A 7,504-nucleotide genomic window follows, 5' to 3' on the forward strand; every position below is an offset into this window, starting at 1 on the left:
AGCCATAGTCCACTGGGGCCACAGTCCTCACAGCCATAGTCCACTGGGGCCACAGTCCTCATAGCCACAGTCCACCGGGGCCACAGTCCACCGGGGCCACAGTCCTCACAGCCACAGTCCACTGGGGCCACAGTCCTCACAGCCACAGTTCACTGGGGCCACAGTCTTCACAGCCACAGTCCACTGGGGCCACAGTCCTCACAGCCACAGTCCACCAGGGCCACAGTCCACTGGGGCCACAGTCTACTGGGGCCACAATCCTCACACCCATAGTCTACCAGGGCCACAGTCTTCAACCACAGTCCTCAAAGCCACAGTCCTCACAGCCACAGTCCACTGGGGCCACAGTCCTCAAAGTGGCTGAGCCCTCATTCAGGCCTCTCAGGGAACCTGCTCCATCCAGGCCATCAGGGAAGATCATTTAATGCTTCCTCCTGTTCTGGTCTCACTGCTTCCGCTCTAATCACTGTGTTCCATCACTTTTCCGGTCCCTTCTAATCCAAGTTTGCAGCTCACCTCATTAAACTCTGTCTCTAAATCTTATGGGACTCACAGGAACCCCGAGGAGGGGAAGGCCCGACCCCGGGTACAGAGCACCTCTGCGATCCTGAAAACCCAGAGGTTCAGGTAGCACCATTTCTAGGGGGTAAAAGGATCTTTATACACATGTATATATATGAGAGAAGTTTTTACAATTTAAGGTACTTAACATGTATTTTATCTTAACTTCATGATAATCCTGGGAAAGAGCTAGCAAGTTGAGCTTATTTACGACTTTGCACGGGCCCCCTGGATTACAGCAGACGCTCACCTTCTCTCTGCCTTCTGCCATCTTTTACCTTTTTTGAGGCAGGTCTCACTCTGTTGCCCAGATGTTAGAGTGATGTGGTGTCAGCCTAGATCACAACAACCTCAAACTCCTGGGTTCAAGTGATCCTCCTGCCTCAGCCACCAAATAGAGTAGCTGGAACAACAGGAGCCTGCCACCGCACCCGGCTAAATTGTCTATTTTTTGTAGAGATGGGGTCTCACTCTTGCTCGGGCTGGTCTCCAACTCCTGAGCTCAAGGGATCCTCCTGTGTTGACCTTCCAGAGTGCTGAGATTACACATGTGAACCACCACTCCAGCCTGCCTCCTGGAGTTTTTATGAACTTTTGGGTTGGTGATATATGTGATCCATCTTCCTATGCCCCTGCATGGCCCACTTTCCATGCCCTGTGCCCACATACAGAGCCTCAGTCATGGGGGACACTAATTGCTGGGTGAACAGGCTGGAGTAGAAGCTGCTACCTTTTCTACATGTTAAAATCTCATGCATCCATATGCTGCCCACTCTGGGGCCCAGCGAGTGTCTCTATTCCAAGTCTCCACACAGGACCCGGGAGGCTACCTTCTAGATCTGGTCCTGTGGTCTGCTGGTGGCATGTCTCCACCCTCCCTGACCCTTCGTCCCACACCAAGTGGCAGTGACACTCCCCCCCAGGGCCACTAATCGGGCTGGCTTAAGGAGCAAAGATGGTAACAGTGAGAACCAGCTCCAGGAGTAAAAAGTCGTGTTTAAAGCAGGACAGCACTGTAAAAATGGGAGAGCTCCATAGACACAGATTGTTTCTGGGAGTTCATTTCACTTCTTTAATCAAAAGAAGAAAATAATTACATTTCCACAGGTACGCTATTGGATTTTTAAATAAACATTCTTCTTTCTTTTCCAAAAATAATCTTCCCATTCCAATTAGTCCTTTTTAGGAAATATCTTTCAACCTTTCTAAAAATAAAAAAGCCTTAACCTATTCTAACAAACCAAATTATTTTCATATCTTTACTTTAAATGTGCAAACCTGTATTAAATTTTCGAAACTAAAGCACACCAGTTATTATTCACTATCAGAGTTTCCAGCTTTTACCAGCTGAGTTCTGCCCAACTCCTACGAATGGTGGGTGGAATTCTGAGAAGCAATGACTGCTAACACCCAGCTGAGAGCAGCTGGGTCGGCTGATACAGCCACAAATATCTTGGAAGAACATGGGGCTGGTTAAGGTATGTTCCATCCTTCGCCTCCTTCACTCCCAGAGCCACTGATGGAGGCCCATTTTGATTCCAGGCAACTCAAGTCACCAACTGATTACTGGACGTCTACTGTAAGGCACTGCTTGGGTTAAAAAGATGAATAAGACTCACAACTGATTCTTAGAAAGTGACTGGTTTTGATCTTCAAATCTCTTCTCATGTGACCGGCCATTATTTCAGTAGACACAATTGCCCCTCAGGCTCCATGAGGACCTCCCCCAAATACCAAAATCTAGGAATTCAAATCCCTGGTGTAAGATGGTGTAGGGTTTGTGTACAACCTACGCACTTCCTCCCAATACTTGAAATCATCTCTTGATTACTTATAACATTAGTCCAATGTAAATGCCATGTAAATAGTTGTTAGACTGTGTTATTTAGGGAACTATGACAAGAGAAAAGTCTGTGCACGTCAGATGCAAAAAAAAAAATACCTTCGATCTGCAGTTGGTTGAACCTGGGCAGGGAGAACTGACAGTACTCATGACTCTCCCTCTCGGGATGGAGGACCCCACCTTGCCCCAGGACACTCAGCCCGGTCACGTGCCTTGACTGGGAAGTGGAGTCTCTGCAGAGTACCCCACATCAGATCAGTCTGCCAGCCCAAATTCCAGCCCTCTCAGTGTCCTATTGAAGCATCACATCAACCCGGTGCCTCAGTCAAGTTCTTTTTTCTTAGACAGACACCTGAAAGCCTCTCAGCCAATTTTGTCAGCCTTTTCTTTCCTTTAGAATGACCAGCCTCGGGGCAAACTAGTTATCCTGAATGCTACAACCTTGTCTCAAGGGAGGGAGGCCTGGCTTCAATGTCTTTGCACTCCACTTGCACCAACACTCAAATTGACAACGGACTGAATTAGCTGTAAACGCCTCTTCACAAAGGTCCGGCAGGTATGGGGGCTCCTCACCCGCACTCTCCACACTCAGCTTTGGGCCCTGGCGCTGCCACACAACATCATGGACCTCTAACCCTGCGTGTGAACCATGACAATGTCCACTTCAGACACTCAGGAGGACGGTGGCCCTAAGGTCTGAGGTGTGCACGAACTTTTTAAGAGCTCAGTGAATAGGAGAGAGTACAAACGTGACTGGTGACCTGGACCCAATGTGCTCATTAGATTGTTTGATATATTTTTGAGTTTAGTTATGGGACTTGTTGCTTATACCAAAAAGAAAAGGATAACAACTCCAGACACCAAAAGAAAATCCACAGGTTACCATGAAGGGGCCAGAAGCCCGCAACAGCAGACCCCATTCCGGTAATGACCTCTGCAGAGCACTCAGAGGACGCCAAGAGTCAGCAGTTCCCAGCAAGGCCAGGAGACTTGACGCTCTCAGACGTGCCTGCTGGGCCCAAGACCTTGCTTTCCCCTGAATGTCCCTGAGCCTTTGACCTCCCGTTCATGTCTACACACCGGCCAGAAACTCCTGCTTAGGCTTTCAGACTTGGCGTAGGGAAATCCAGGCCTGGACAGACCCAAGACCTCCCTGCAGCACCGCACCGATTACCTAGCCTGCCTTCCCCAACCAGCAGTAGGACCCTGCTCAACCAGAACTGTGTTTTAATGATCACTTTGGAGACTTGGGAAACACAGAAATGGACAGTGAAGAAATCACTCAGGTACACAAGTGCATCTGCGTGGGCCCTGAAGTCCCTTTCTGTGACTCCTGTATAACATACTTTGCACTTGGTAATATCTAATACTGCAGCTTCCCCACAGTGTTCTATGTTGAATATGTTATTATTGTTTGCTTATTACTGAACTGGAGTGCAGTGGTGTGATCATAGCTCACAGCAACCTCAAATTCCTGGGCTCAAGAGATCCTCCTGCCTCAGCCTCCTGGGTAGCTGGGACTACAGGCATGCACTACCATGTTTTGCTAATTTTTCTGTTCTTTTGTAGAGACAGGATCTTGCAATGTTGCCCAGGCTGGTCTCAAACTTTTGGCCTCACATCCTCCTTCCTGTCTTGGCCTCCCAAAGTGTTGAGATGATAGGTGTGAGCCACTGCCCTAGCCAGCTTGCTTATTCTTCTAGATAAATTCCACAGTTATTTATCTTGCCCTTTGACTCACATTGCATTGAATTTGAGGATAAATGTGAGGCAAGTGAGCATCTTGATTTCCATTATGATTCCTAACTGATATAAGGTAAACCATTTTAATGTATTTTATTTGGTAACGACTGTACCTACTGAACTAAAAAACTACTGCTAACTTTTTTGGTATTACTGATATTCTTGTAAACTACAAACAAGTGATGATTTTGTTCCCTATTTTTTGATTGTTACATGAATTTATTTATTTATTTTTTTTTGAGACAGAGCCTCAAGCTGTCCCCCTGGGTAGAGTGCCATGGCATTACAGCTCACAGCAACCTCCAACTCCTGGGCTCAAGCGAGTCTCTTGCCTCCGCCTCCCAAGTAGCTGGGACCACAGGTGCCCGCCACAACGCCCGGCTATTTTTTGGTTGCAGCCGTCATTGTTGTTTGGCGGGGCCGGGCTGGGAATTCGAACCCGCCACCTTAGGTGTACATGGCTGGCGCCTTAGCCGGTTGAGCTATAGGCGCCGAGCCACATGAATTTATTTTTATCTTAACACATTAATTAGTAGAGTTAATGTTGAATACGAGTAATGATAGCGGACATCTTCATTTTCTCAAGTTACCTTTAAAGTAAATCACTTCAGTGTTTTTACCTTCCTTTTTCAATTTTTTAAAAATGTTAAAGGAATATTAACATTAATTTTCCATTGCACAGCAATAGTTTTGCATAGCAAATTACCATAAATGTAGGGGCTACAAACAGTACTAATTTATCATCCTGTGGTTTCTGTGGGTCAGAGGTCCAGCATGCTGAGGCTGCACCCTCTGCCCCAGGCATCATCTGGGTAAGGCCAGGGCACAGGCCAGGGGTGCAGCTCAGCTGGGGTCAAGGGCACAGGCCAGGGGTGCAGCTCAGCTGGGGTCAAGGTCCTTTTCGGGAGCTCTGAGCCGGTGGCAGGGTTCATTTCCTTCTTGCCCTTTCCATGTGGGCCCCTCCTCCTTAAAGCCAGCAAAGGAGCCCCAAATCTCTCCTGCTGGCATCTCCCAGTCTCTGCCCGTAAACACTCTTGAGGTTATACCCGAGCCCCCTAGATAGTCCGGAATAATCTGCCTTATAGTCAGCAGTTAGTCACCTTTAATGGTGTCTGCAAAGTCCCTTTTGCCAAGCAAGGTGACATAACTACTGGAGGAACACAGGAGGAGGGTGGAGGTCACCATCCCGCTATGCACCCCCTAATCTTAGTTTACTGAGTTCTGGAGTTGGAAAGGGGTGCCACATTTCATCAAATTCCTTTCTAATACCTATCATCATGACCATACACATCTTTTGTCCTTGGACTTATTGATACATTGATATGTGAATAGTTTTATTATGTCTTATGAACATCAAAAATAATTACATTTTTGGGTATACTTTTCTATATCATACCCCCTAATTCTTTTATTATACTGTTAGATTAAATTTGCTACATCTTCATGTTAGGTTTTTATATTTATAAATAAGGTGGGTTTTTTTTTTTTTGTTTGTTTAGCGTGTTATTTTTGTCAGCAATTGGTGTTAGGGTTCTATTATCTTGGTGAAATGAACTGAAAAACTGCTCAAGCTTTTCTAAGCTCTGAAACCCTGTTCAGAAGACAGAAGTGAAACTGTCTGGGCCCCGTACCCATCTTAGATAATTTTTTATCAAACTTCTCAGTTTTTCACAGCTAGTAATCTTTTCAAGTTTTCTCCTCATTCTTTGGCCAATTTCCTATCAAATCATGTTTCATTGAGATATCAAATCAATTGGTATACAGGTAGACAACACACTGAACAATGGGTTTCCTGAGAGTTACAAAAAGGTCACCTGTCTTTGTCTCATTTGAATCTGCTGCTTCCTTTTGCTATTTTCTCTCTTTCGGACTTACCGGCGGGGTCTCGTCTCTCGGGGCTTTGTTTTCCAGAGAGTTAGATCTGGCTTCCTACTGATAGTTCTGTTTTCTAGGTCATTGTTTTTGTCTAGTTTCCCATAAGTTTATGCTCCTCTTTTTCTATCTGTTGCAGATGGATACTTTGTTCATTTATTGGCTTTGCTTTTTGTACTAGACCTTTAAGAACCTTTTGTTCCATTGGCCATCCATCATCCAAGTAACCTTCCACCTAGAGAACCTGAAACCAGAGCAGTTACCTTCCCCCTCACCAGCCACTCGGGCGTGGAAAGGAAACAGGCCTGGGGCTCCCACCCAGATCGTTGAATCCGGAGCTGTGATGTTTGTAACAGAGCAGGACAGTGAAGGCAGCAGCAGAGGAAATGCAGTGGTGGTGTCCACAGCGACCTGTGGGTGGCACTTGCCTCCTGGCATTCTTGGGGCAGGTGTGACTGGCTGTGCTTGGGAACCCAGGCCCCCCAGCTCTGCCCGGTTTCAGAGCCTGGTTCTCCAGCCTTGCTGATTCTATCAGTCTTCCAATTAACCCCTTTACTGCTTAGATTATTTTTTTGTGTTTAAAGTTTAGAATTCTGAATCACATAGTTTTCTTTGGCATTGTTCTTATTGCCATTTTCTAACTACTCTACAATTGCAGTTTTGAAGTTTCTATCATGCGCAAGTTATGGAAAGCCTCTGTGAAAACATCACAATTGCTTAAGTGTGTGTGTTTAGGTCCTTAGGTTTGATTTTTAGCTTTATTGTGTCATCAGATGACACAGTCAGTACAAAGCCTGCTTTTAGGAAGTAAGGAATGTTTTCGGCATGATAGATTTTTATAAGTGTCCCAGGCATAGTTGAAAACAGTAAGTACGCTTTGGAGAGACAAAGTTCTCATACACATAGTTATATACTGGAATCCTCTATTTTCTTACTTAGGGTTTGTTGACCTGAGCCATCAGAAACAGAGGTATGCTACTGTTGCTCAGCATAATATCCATAATGAATTATCCTTACATTTGCTGACAAGTTTAACTTTATATATTTTGATGTGCAAATGTTGATGACTTAATTTTTGACTATGCTCTTTACCAATATAAAATTACTCTCTTTGAACCATGTAATAGTGATACAGGACAGGTGGTGCCCCAGCCAGCTCAGCTGAGCTGGGCTGGAGGACCCACCGCCTCCGCCTTAGCGGTGTTGGTGCAGCGCAGCTGGCAGAGGGACCAGCGGGCTGGAGCGTAGGCAAGGGGGGGCCTCCCTCCTCCACCGGAGGCTCCAGTAGCCAAAGGGATGGGATAACTGCTGGGGAGACACCAGCACCTTGGTGTCTCCTTCCTTTTATACTTATGACTAAATAAATACGGAACTCCCATTTCCTATGCCTAGGTCAATTTCATGTAAGTTTCCTAGGCCTCAGTTCTGGGAATGGACAGTGTCCATTCCTTAGTCCATTCATTCACCTTGCCCCAGCGGAAGGAA

General features: G+C 46.1%; 1 protein-coding gene across 1 annotated transcript in view; it reads right to left on the bottom strand.

The window, feature by feature from the left end:
• The window catches only part of ZDHHC14 (zinc finger DHHC-type containing 14), a 248,187-nt gene that overhangs the window by 59,021 nt on the left and 181,662 nt on the right, over positions 1 to 7,504 (bottom strand). The window lies entirely within an intron of this gene.

Source organism: Otolemur garnettii, unplaced genomic scaffold (genome assembly GCF_000181295.1).
Source record: "Otolemur garnettii isolate 467f Iridium unplaced genomic scaffold, OtoGar3 scaffold00056, whole genome shotgun sequence".
Lineage (NCBI taxonomy): Eukaryota > Metazoa > Chordata > Mammalia > Primates > Galagidae > Otolemur > Otolemur garnettii.